Raw genomic sequence first — 12,847 nt, forward strand, 5'->3', positions numbered from 1 at the left:
GCTCAGCTTTGCATATCAGAAGTGTGAGAAGCCTGTTGGACACCGAGACTCTTGGATATATGTCTGAAGTTTAGAGGAGAGGTTTGGACAGAAGTGAAAACTTGAGAATCATCAGGATATAGGAGATATTTAAAGCTATAGGACTGGATATAGTTGATAGCTTTCCCTACAAATACAATTAAAAACTGAAAGAAAGAAAAAGGAGGGAAGGGGAGGGGACAAGAAGGGAGGGAACATCTCAGAAAGCAGAGATGGCATATTTAGGATTGCTACCTAATTTCCGTTAGTTCCGCTGTCCGATTTCTTTTAGCTATCACCTGTGGGCATGTGATAATTGACATACTAATTTATGAAAAAGAAAAAACATCTTATCACAGTGAAAGCCCACAGGCTTGTGGCTCCATCTATCTATAATGACCTCTTAGGCCATCCATTTAAATCAGTGCAGTGACCCAGGGCTAGAGAGAATTGAAATATGGTAGAAAAGAAATTAGATGCGGAACAAATTGAAACACGGAAATTGGAACTCTGATTCTCAGAGAGAACCCTGATATTGTTCTGATTTCCCCAACTCACCACTGTTCCAATACTGGGGACGTTCTCAGGGGCTGGTCCACACGTGTTATCCGTGTCTGTGGGCTCCCTGGGAGACAAGCCCAGAACGCTGCTCAGGGCCCGCCTCTCCATTTCCCATTAACTGCTAGAAACAAAATTAACTGGGATTATAAGTGAGGTCGGAATTTTCTTTAACACCATACCCAGCTCTATTTGGAGGCAGCCTCATTTCAACAAGAAAGCTTTCCCAAATTACAGCCAGGTAGAAGTCAGGTCCCCACAGGACAGAGTGATGTGGGTAGGGTTGAGGGCAGCAGGGATGAGAAAGGGAAAAACAAAAGAACAGATGGGCTAAGAAAGCCCTCCAAGGCGGGGATTCTAGGCAAAGTTCTGGAAGTGCTGCCGAGAACGGTGGGGTGGGCCTGTCAGAGCACAGCGAGATGAGGGCATCTGTGTCCCCGGCCGCCTCAGCCCCCGGGCACTCACTACCCACCACCATCTGCCTCACACGCTGCAGGAAGGAGAAGACACAGAATGGAGTGGTTCCCAGGACCCCCATAACAGACAGTGATAATTATAAGATGTGATTGATCTCAGAGTCCCCAGAAAATGGCCCTCCCTGCCCTGCAAATCTCCCCTCCCCACCCCACCACCCAGCAGCCAGCACCAGTGCCTGAAATTCTGCTCCGAGCAGTTCATTCCTTTGGGTTACACCAGAGGACACAGCACCAGGAGTACTTTGAAAAATGTAGATTCCAGGGCACCACGTGAGACACACGAATCAGAATCGCCAGAATTGAAAAACCAGGCAAATGTATTTTTAAAACCACTTCATGGGACTCTGATGTGTGGCCAGAGTTGAGAGAAAAACATTGCCTTCTCTAGGAAATTTCTGGAAAGCAACACTTGCAGACTTTCCCCTTGATACAGTCCCAATAACGATCGCTACCATTCATTGAGAGTTTCTCAGATACCTGTTCCTGAGCTACAAACGTTACACACATTGTCTCTGTTATTTCTCATGACAAACAACACTGCTGGTGTTATTATAGTCCCATTTCACAGACAAGGAAACTAAGCTCAAAAACATAAAGCGAGTAACGCAAGGTTACTCAGCTTGCGATGGTTCAGGATTTGAACCCAGAGCTATCTGCCTCTGTCCCACAAGTCATCTTTATTAGATGCACTATCTGAAAAAAACAGCCAAATCCACAGTCCACTGAGCTCCCGGGAGTGAGGCTCCTTCCTGTACTCTCAGGTCTCTGCACCCTTCACCAGGTCCAGGGATGAGGTCATTCTGGCGCTCAGGCCGTCTCTGACCAGGCCAGCTTCCTATTTCTAGGGCCCAAGAGCCGACAGAACATCTGTAGGGACCAGAGCCGGAATCGAGCTCTCTGTGGAGTCTGCTAATGTGGCTGTGTTGGCAAGCCATTTGGACTAAACAGTCTTGAAAGCCTCCTGCTTGGGGCAAGGTTTTGAAAGAATCAGTCGGGGAGAAAAATACCCACGCCCACAATACGGATGTGAGGAATAAGTAAATGTACACAGATGTGGCCGGGCAGGGCGGGATCCGAAAGATAAACCAGAGTTGGCTCAGTGGGAAGGGATGAGCTAACTTCCTACATCAGCTCCTCCTGGTTCCTTTCTCCCGAGCAACTTCAAAGGCAAAAAAGCGTCGGTCTAGCCTCAGAGGCTCCTGCACCTCTGTCTGTGACGGGTGGGAAACAGCAAGAGAAGAGAAAGACTTTATCAAGTTGCCCTGGGCTGACTATTTTTTTCAACTTTATTGAGGTATAGAATTGACAAATAAAAAAAATTGTTTATATTCAAGTTAGACACCATGATGTTCTGATACATGTATACATTAGGAAATGATGGCTACAATCAAGCTAATTAACATAGCCACCTCACCGAGTTACTTTTTTTTGTGGTGAGAATACTCAAGATCTACTCTCTTAGCAAATTTCAAGAACATAATACATAATTATTAACTATAGTCACCATGCTGTGCATTGGGTCTCCAGAACTTATTCATCTTATAACTGCAAGTTTGTACTCTCTGACCAGCATCTCCTCATCACCCCAACTCCTCCGTCCCCACCGTCTTCTACTCTCTGTTTCTGTGAGTCTGACTTTTTAAGATTCCACATGATGATAAAGTAAGATCATGCAGTATTGATTTTCCGTGATTGCCTTATTTCACTTAGCATGATGTCCTTCTGGTTTGTCCATGTTGTTGCAAATGGCAAGATTTCCTTCTTCTTTAAGGCTGAATAATATTCCTCTGTATACGTGTGTGTGTGTGTGTGTGTGTGTGTGTGTGTGTGTGTGTGTGTGTGTGTTTGTGTATAAACATGCTCTTTATCCATTCATCTGTCAACAGACACTTAGGTTGTTTCCATATTTTGGCTGTTGTGAATAATGCTGCAGTGAACAGGGGTGTGCATATTTTTCTTTGAGATAGTGATGTTATTTCTTTTGGTTACGTAGCCAGAAGTGGGATCGCTGGATCATAGAGTAGTTCTATATTTAACTTTTTAAGGCAGCTCCATACTATTTTCCACAATGGCTGTACCAATTTACACTCCCACCTACAGTGCGTAAGGGTTCCCTTTTCTCCACATCCTCGCCAACACATTACCTTTTGACTTTTTGATAATAGTCATTCTAACAGGCATGAGGTGGTATCTCCTTGTGGTTTTGATTTGTATTTCCCTGATGAGTAGCGATGTTGAGCACCTTTTCAAATACCTTTTGGCCATTTGTATGTCTTCTTAGGAAAAATGTCTATTCAGATCCTTTGCCCATTTTTTAATCATGTTATTTATGTTTTGGATATTTAGTTGTATGAGTTCCATATATATTTTGGATATTCACCACTTATTGGAAACATGGTTTGCAAATATTTTCTCCCATTCCATGAGTTGCCTTTTCATTTTGTTGATTGTTTCCTTTGCTGTGCAGAAGCTTTTCAGTTTGATGTCATCACACCTGCCTATTTTTGCTTCTGTTGCCTGCACTTTTGGTGTGATAGCCAAGAAATTCCTAAGAAGGAGATGGAGCACACCTGGAACCAAGAACACAGAAAGTCCTCCACGATCTAAGCGCAGCCTGCCTGCCTTCCAACATCCCCTCCTGCACAGGACACACACAGGGTACCCTCAGGGGCTGAGCAGATAACCAGCATTACAGGGGATCGCAGGCTCTTTAAACATGAGACCTGCAGCATCCCATGGCCTTCTGGTAGCTCTCTACAAGCTCCCTGTTGAGCTTTTCTGCTCACTGTGGTGGTCATGCTGGCGGCCTTCTGGGGTAATCCGGCACAGGGTGTATCAGCACCGAGCCACCCCCTGAATCTGCCCTTCCAAGACCACAGTTGCAGCCTGTCAGCAACGCCAGCCAGCCTGGGCAAGGGCCCAGGACATGCACACGCCCACCTGCTGGGCTGAGCTGGCCAGGTCTCTGATCTGATTGGTGGAGTCTGGCCGGGACCATGTCAGAGCTGGAGAAAGGGCCTCATTCAACCAGGGCATCGCTGACTGTCCTCAGAGGAGCCTTCGCTCTCTGTCTGCCATAGCCACAGCCAGGCCCCGTTCTTCTGCTGCTGTTGGCCCCAGGAAGACCCTGATATTTGTCCCCAGGCAGCTCAAGACTCTGTCTCACTCCCTACAACTGATGGGGAGTTTTGTGCAGCTTTAAAGCCGGAAAGTGTCAGATGTGTGTATGCTAGAAGCAAACTATAAACAACCGTGAGGAAGTGTTTCTCAGAAGGTTTATTACAGCTAGACGTCAGCTCCAGCCGCTCTGTTCAGTCTGAGTCCCCAACTCAGCAAAAATATCCCCTTGCTGCTGAACACACAAAGGTCTGCCCCGGCTCTGGGTCTTCCCTGTTTTCATGATCAATGGCTCCTTCACCGGCACAGATAGAAGCAATCGCATTGGAGACAGCTGAGACCAGCTTCCTGACGCCTCCATTCCACCGCCAGAGCTTTCCCCATTTAATTTTAGTAATTGGTGAGCAACTTTTTTCTTTTTTTTTGCAAAAACACCGTTTCAGCAAAAATGAAAATGTTTACAGTTTGTATATATATATATATATATATCAGATGTTTTAAATCAGAAAATGTGATATCTATAACTGAAAGTATTATTTTATTACTTCCCTGTCAGTAAAGACTTTCAGTGGGCAGAAAGCTACGAAAACTTCAGAAACCACTACGTAATTGTGCATTATATAGTACCTCCTTGTGAAGCTGCACTTTTTTGTTTTGTTTTTTGAGACAGGGTTTCACTCTGTTGCCCAGGCTGGAGTGCAATGGCGTCATCATAGCTCACTGCAGCCTCGAACTCCTGGGCTCTAGCAATCCTCCTGCCTCAGCCTCCCAAGTAGCCGGGACTACAGGTATGCACCACCATGCCCAGCTAATTTTTTTTATTTTTTGTAAAGACTGGGTCCACACTGTAGTTCATGCTGCTCTCAAACTCCTGGCCTCAAGCGATCCTCCTGCCTCAGCCTTCGAAAGTTCTAGGATTACAGGCCTGAGCCACAGCACCCCCAGCCTTTGAAGCTGCACTTTTAAACAATTATGATCTGAGATGAACCCAGGTAGAGTTGGAGTAGGGTAGGGAGAGATGGAAACATTTGGGAGTGCAGTGTTTTGAAGTGAATAATCAGACATAAATGAAAAAGCAAAATGCCTAGATTGTAATGAGATGAGTTAGCACCGACTAGGGACGAGTTTGAGAGAATGGAGAAGCCAGACACTGACACAGAAAAGACTGGAAAGATAGGCCCCTGGGGAGACTCCTGGAGCTGGGGGTGGCCTGTAGGGGGAGGCCTTGCAATGGGTAGGAGGAAGGGCACATCTGAGTGGGTCCTAAAGAACGTGTGAGGTGGCAGCGGGGAACAAGTAAGCGGGGAGGGCCGTTCAGGCAGAGGGTCGCTAAACACTGTGAATGCTGGACTTTCCCACTGCCCTCCAACCTATCAATTGCCTAGGAAGGATCATGTTTGCAGCAGTATCGGGGTAGAGGTGATAATGCTTCCTCCTGAATCTTTATTTGTCTCTATCACCCCACGCTGTACCCTAAGCCCTCTGCCTCAATCCCAGATCCTGCATTCCCCAGAGAGCCTCCACCCTGACTCGGCCCAAGGGAGGAAAGTTCAGGGTGCAGCTTCACAGCCCCAGTCAGATGGCAGCAGCAGCACAAGGGCCGCTGATTTACTCAGCTCAGGGACAACTTGTCCACTTTCCAGTGAATGAGAGTCAATTACTCTTTTTTTATTCCTTTAAATTTTTAGAGACAGGGCCTCATTATGTTGCCCAGGCTGACCTTGAACTCCCGGGCTCAAGAGATCCTCCCACCTCAGCCTCCAGAGTAGCTCGGACTACAGGTGTGAGCCACTGTGCCAGCCCGAGAGTCATTTATTCTTGAGTGACTGTAACACTTTCTGATTTCTTGTTCTTGGTATTAGATTACGCTGGTATCTCAAAGCTACTTAGTTCATTACAGCCTGCAGTTTTGATGCTCATTAAGATGCAAATCCCATTGTCACTCAGGCCTAAACAGGATCTAAAGCGTTTTTTTGTTGTTTTTTATTAAAGTATAATTTACATGCTGTAAAAGTTACCCTTTTTAGTATACGGTTCTGTGCATTTTGACAAATATATACAGTCTTGTAACCACCACCATAATCAAGATATAAAACAGTCTATTACCTCAAAAAATTTCCCTTATACTCAATCCCCTGCCCCCATCCCACTCCTGACCTGTTTTCCAACCTTAGAGTTTTGCCTTTTTCAGAATATCACATACTTGAGATGATGCAGTATATAGCCTTTGAGTCTGGCTTCTTTCCCTTAACATAATGATTTTGAGAACAATGTCAGGTTTTTAAAGAGGATGGGAAGAAACAGAATTTTAAGGTACTGGGCATTAGCTGAGTTCTCGGACAGGCTGTAAAAGGGTACAGAAGAAGGGAAGTAGAAGCCCAAAAGTATAATCTATCACCTTTGCAACTGGGCCAAGGGCTGCCCCTACTCTAAAAATGGCTCACACATAGACACGAAAAGGCATTGGTTATCTAAGCACAACGTAGGGTAATTCAAAGAACTTGAACTTTGGTCAGAAGACAGGCACTTCAGTCTGCTATCTTGGATAAGTCACTTAGCATTTCTGAGGTTCATAATTTTCTCCTCTGTCCTTTCAGGTACAGACCAGCCAATCAGAGCACCATGTCTCCCTGGCCACAGCAATGGACTCAAAGATGGACACCACCCTCCAGTGACTTCTGTGGAAACTATCAGAAAAGATAGCTCTTGTCATTCTGTGGGTCCCTAAAACACGAATAGTTGAATTTAAACCCAGAGTTGCTGGTGGCCATTTCTACCACTGCTTAGGAAGATCCTGTCTGAGAATATAGCCAACCGGAAGACAGCAGCCTAGAGGGACAAAGACAGCAAAGTAATGATGTCATATGAGCACCCTGATCCAACTTTGCTTCCATTTATCCCTGGTCTGGTACATGAACCAATAAAGTCCCTTAGTTTGCTTAATAAAAATGACTTATGAACAACCTATTACTTAGAAGGGTGAAAACATAAAATAACACTTGTGACAGAGCCGTTGTAAACTACACAAATGTAATGATGTTAAAATGCATCTATTTTAATCTCTGGAAGCATAATTCCCAATCCTGTACCTTTAAGAGCTATATATCTTAACTTCCAATAACTCTAAGGCCATGGCAAAGCACTTATGCCACAGATGACAACCAAACCTCTAAGACTTAGCATCAATTAGGCTTTCGTAGAAACTCACGCTGACTCTTCCCAAGAGGCTCAAATTCAGTACAATTCAGCCAATACTGAGAACAAGGTGCAAGCTGGGATCTGTGCTTACACAGAGATTAAGATACAGTCTCTGTCACAAAGCAATCCGAAAGAAAGAGAAAACACATCTGGTTGGGAAAATCGGAAAAAGATCCTTGAAAGCAGGGTTTTTTGTTCATTTGGATTTTTTACTGTGAATATACTTTAGTTAGTCATTTTTGTTTATGACTGAAACTCTGGGAATTCCAAATTAATGTCATCACCCATGAGCTTCTTATAGACACCAGAAAAAGTTTCAACCTGCGTTCCACATTATTCTGCTGGGCTTTGTCCAAACAGACCTTTCTGAGCCGGCTGCCATCGGGTTTCACACAGAATCTCTCACCCACAATTTCACTTGGGAAGACCGAGTCCTCAAGGATCTCATCCTGCACGGGTGGCTCCTGGGATGCTTTTGCTTATTTTTTGCAGGGCTTTTTCGAGTTGGCTTAGGTAGAATTCTCTTCTGAGTGATAACGACAACATACTTCCCATGGAACTTTTTTTCCAATTCACATACTAGCCAGACATGGATTTTCAGGAACGATTTCAGTTGGGGAATGGGAAGCAAAGATGATGATAGCCTTCCGACCACCCCCAACTTCGGTTTCCTTGGCTGCTGTTATATTCAGCTCCCTGAGCTGAGCCTTGAGGTCTGAGTTCATCTCCAGCTCCAGAAGAGCCTGGGAAATGCCAGACTCGAACTCGTCCGGCTTCTCACTGTTGGCTTCGTGATCTTGGCACTGGAACTGAACATGGCCTTCTCCTTGCTGAGCACCACCTTAGGAAGAGGCCCAGCTCTCAGGAGAGCTCATCAAATTCCAGGTTATTGAGAATGGTGGGTGGGGTTTCAAACAGTGGAGGAGAGAAGGAAGGGTATTTAGGGCAAGGTAAAGCACAAGCAAAGGCAGACAGGAAGGAAACACACAGTTTACTCAGAAAACAGAAAATAAGCTCTTTTGGCTGAAGTATACTTTATCTACAGGTGTAAAGAAATTAAGTCAGAAAGACTGAGTAAATGCTCTAGAAGTCTCTAGTTGCTAGGCAAGAAGTCATTATTTAATTCTAAAGCAAAGAGAAGATCCTGAAAGATTTGAGCACAAAAATAACATAATTAAAAACTGTGTTAATTAATGATTTTGATTAACATAATTAAATCTATAAATCTGCTAATAGTTGTGGGATGAAGCTAGAGGCAGGAGAGATTGGCAGCAAGGAGGCCAGCTAGGAGGAAACTACAGAACCCAGACAAAAGGTCAGAGACATCTGCAGCAGGGCGGTGGGAGGAGGATGCTCGCACGGGAGGCCGTGGAGAAACCGCAGGTAGGACCTGCAAGGAGGTATCACCAACAAGGGCTAAAGGAATGACACGAAGGGTTCAAGCCAGGGATACCAAACACGGGAAGTGCTGCTATAATCACATAGGGATGTGTGAGGAGAGGGATATAAGTTCATTCCTGGATTTGCTGAATTTGGGATGCCGGGGTGATGTCCAGGTTGGGATGCCCAAGAAGCACACAGCCCCGCAGATGGGGTAAGTCTCAGGCCCCAGATGGAGGCGGGGAGAGCCGTGGGCAGGACGGGCTCTGCGGACAGAGCAAGGAGGGCGTGCAAGAGGCTGGTGGGGAGAAGTGAGGGCATGTGGTTGGACTCGACTCTTCCTATCCTGACATTCTGTGTCTTTTGGCTCCAGGGAAGAAGGGACCCCAGTAATGGCAGATGCCTGGGGAGCACCCAGATGTCAGGGGTGAGAGGAAGAGGCAGAAGAGGAGCCAAGCATCCTCTGCCAGCAGCTGTGAGGAGGAGCCCCTGCTCTGGGTCTGCCGCCACGTGAACAGGGGCGCTGGCTCCTGCTCTGTCTCCGTGGCCCGCCCGCGTGAAGGTTGGACAGGTAATGATGTCTGAGTGCTCTGAAGAAGAGCACAGTGTGTTCCAGGACTTGGCAGGCCTGATTCCACCAGGCTCCAGGCTGGGGGGTGGGGATGACTCCAAGAGGAGTGTTCGGGAGTTCCTGATTTATCAGAAGGATGAGAGAAAGCTCAAGCAAGCAGGCAGCCTATAAGCGCGCCGAGACGTGGGCCAGGGGTAATTCATGCTCACTCGCTCGCTCACCCACCTCCTCATCAGGACTTCATTTTGAAGACAGCTGCGTGGGAGGAACATTTGGTCTCAAGTCGGCAAGGCTGGCATATCCACACTCCCCTGGGGTAGCGTCCAGCCCCCACCCCGTGCCCTGACAGCACACGGAGGGAGAGGTGCACAACGACTGACACTTGTCCCTCCCCCTGAAGGTGGTCATGCCCCTCTTCTACATGCTTGGCCAGCCCCGCATTGCTCCCACACTCCAGGATCAGGGTGCAGACCTCACCTCCTCAGTGACGTCGCCCTGATCACCCTGCACCAAGATGATCCTTACCTCCAGCAGGTTTCTGCAGTACCTGCAGCTGCAGAGTGTGCAATCACTTAGCACCACTGTCTAGTGTTCCTGCATGCTCATTCTCTCCACAAAACTCCTTCACACCTCCTGGAGGATACTCAGGGAAGAGCCCCATGCAGTACGATGAGAGAAAACAGGCGTGGCCTGTTCTGTTCTCCAGAAACGTGACTATGTAACAGCAATGAGCACAGTCCCACAAGTAACCACAGCATCTGGCAGAAAGTGAGAGGACGCCTAACGTGGATGGAGATGCAGGCAGCGTCAGAGAAGCCAGGAGCCAGAAGCAGATTCCAGGGCAGAGAAACTTAGGGAAGCCTTCCTGAAGGAGGTGGCCTCTCTGTGTCTGATTTGCCTAACAGATTGATTTATCTGTAAGCCACTGATTTCTTCCCATGCCCCTCAGGCCCTGGCAGAGGACGGCACTGAAGAACAAAGCCTCAGGTAGTGTGATCTAGGACAGGAACATGGACCCTGTCGTCCCCCAGACCTGCCTTCCAACCCCACCTATCGTGCGATAGCTCTCTGGCCTTGGTCAAGTAACTTAATCTCTCACAGCCTTAGTTTCCCATCTATGAAACAGGAATGAAAGTGTGTCTGTCAAATGGGTAGGGTAAGAAATAAACGGGACAATATACGGAAAGATTTGGCACAGTGCCTAGCGCACAGTAGTTATCCAATTAGTGTTAACTCCCTTCCTCCCCAGCCACCCACAGCTATGAAGTCAAAGCCTTGGTCTTTATAGTAGCGTCTCCTGTCCTTACCCTGGCTGGCATCTATGCTCCCAGAATAAGGGTCTGACCTGCCTTCCTCATTCATTCCCGCGTGTGTCTTCAGACAAAATGCATAAAATGTTCATGTTCTAGGAGTTGTTTTATCTTTGATAAACATTTTGCTTTTCTGCCACTTCTCATCTCCCCTGAGCACCTTTCCCTTCCTACGAATGTGATAAGAGCCAACACGTAAGCAGGTGTGTCCAGGCACCCAGCACTACTTCGCTTAATCTGCAGAACAGCCCTGTGAGGTGGGTGCTGTTATTACTGCTGTTTTTCAGATGATGAAGTTGGGGTACAGAGAGGTCAAATGACCTTCCTATGGTGACCAAAGCTAAGACACAGAGGAGCTAAAATTCAGACCCCAAGTCTCCAGCCTTACCGCCCCCTCAACCGTCCTGCCTCACGTGTCTTATAGCTGCTTTGATCGCTCTTTTTTGCAACTAAATTTTTCTGAGATATTTGTTCATATGGAAGTGACAGTCTCTGAGGACTCTCTAAGCCAAAGGAGAGTCTGCCTCAAGGAGACGATGTTTAACCAAAGCTGTAAACCTCTAGCGGTGGGAGATACGGCAGGACGACGTTGCTGTAGACACCGAACCGTCCCACAGGGCTGATGGACCATACACAGTGTTGCCATCACATCATGTCCCCGGGGCTTCGAGGGGTCTGTCCACATCACAGCCCATTGTTTCCGCCAGATGTTAGCCTGGCCAAGTGACTCAGAGATGGAGATTTGCACTGGGGACTGCCCTGAGGATCAACCCATGGAAGGAGTGACGAAAGCAGGGCTGGGCAGAGGGGGAAGCTGGGCTGTGACGCAGCTGCAACCAAGGTCCCATCCAATCCCGGGGGGAGCTCTGCAGCTAGGACGGACTTGCAGAACTGTCTCGCATTGGGGTAGGGGGGCTGGGCCTTTCCCCATAAACCAGTCATTCAATGTGGGCTACCCTCAGGAAGGGGCAGGACCCTGGGCCCCCTTCAGCCAAGGCAACAATCTTGGGAAGCAGGGGCTCGGCTGTAGACTGTCAGCAGTCAACACCCCTGTAGGGGGGATCTGTGTGTCACAAAATCCACCCCAACACTCAGGCTCAGGGATTATCTCAACACATGCCAGAGGCCCAGGCCAAAAGTCCTGCTGCTCCAGGAAGATGGAGCGCACAGACCTGGGGACCTCGTCTCCTTCCCCTGGGATCGCCTGACCACCAAGTCGCATCATAAAACCACCTCTTCTCCTGCCGACATTTGCTAACTGCGCACAGGCAACCCCACCTTTACACAGAAGACTGCACTGTCTGTCTGGATTGCAATCACCAGGTACAATGAGGTGCAACCACAGACATGGAACTGAATCTCAGAGTTTAATGTTTTTCACTGCATTGTACTTCTAGCCATCCAACCCGAACAGCCTAAACTAAGCACTTTGTACCCACTTCATACTTACCCAGCTTCATCCACCCATCCCACATGGTGCCACCTGCTACATGGCATACATAAAAAGTATGGGAAGGCTAAGACAACCCCATGAAACTGTAACACACTGAATGCCATGTGGCACAGGCTCGAAGTGAAATCGTTGTTCTGAGAAGGCAGGGCTGAGCATGCCCAGAGTGGTCTCAGGACTCAGCAAGGTAGAAGGAGACCACAGGGGTTACCAGCAGAGTCATACCTGGAATCCAGATTTCTCGAAGCCCCGAGCTCTTCCTCCAACACTACTTTGGGGAAGAGAGACTCTTGCAGAGGCGTGGAGATGGTGAAACAGAGGAGAAAAGGCATTTCTGGCCAGCTACTTAGCTGACTTCCTTCAAGTCTTTGCTCAAATCTCACCCCGCTGAAGCCAACACTGACCATCCTATAGAATACTGCAAGCTGCCCACCCCACGCCTCCCCAGGGAATTCCAATGCCCCTTAACCTTGCTTGGTACTGTTTTCTTGTCCCATGGCCTTTATCATGTTATTACATACTACATCATTTATTATTTATTGTCTGAGCTCCATTGCTAAAATGTGAGCCCCATGAGGACAGGGACTGTGTATGTTTTCTATACTGATGTATCTCAGGCTCCTCAAATGATGCCTAGAACACAGCAGGCACTCACTAAATACTTGTTGAATGAATAAGTGATCACAAGCTAGTATTTGTTCAGCACTTACTATGGACCAGGACAGGCCACCAGCAGGGAAAAGGTGGTGAGCAAGTTAGAATCTCTGTC

General features: G+C 47.4%; 1 protein-coding gene and 1 pseudogene across 1 annotated transcript in view; both read right to left on the reverse strand.

Moving 5' to 3' along the window:
* Positions 1-12,847, reverse strand: part of PRKCE (protein kinase C, epsilon) — a 485,500-nt gene that overhangs the window by 383,599 nt on the left and 89,054 nt on the right. The gene's annotated exons all lie outside the window — the stretch shown is intronic.
* Positions 7,611-8,184, reverse strand: LOC105817936 (annotated as a pseudogene).

The sequence above is a fragment of the Propithecus coquereli genome, unplaced genomic scaffold (genome assembly GCF_000956105.1).
Source record: "Propithecus coquereli isolate 6110/MARCELLA unplaced genomic scaffold, Pcoq_1.0 Scaffold43, whole genome shotgun sequence".
NCBI classification, from domain to species: domain Eukaryota; kingdom Metazoa; phylum Chordata; class Mammalia; order Primates; family Indriidae; genus Propithecus; species Propithecus coquereli.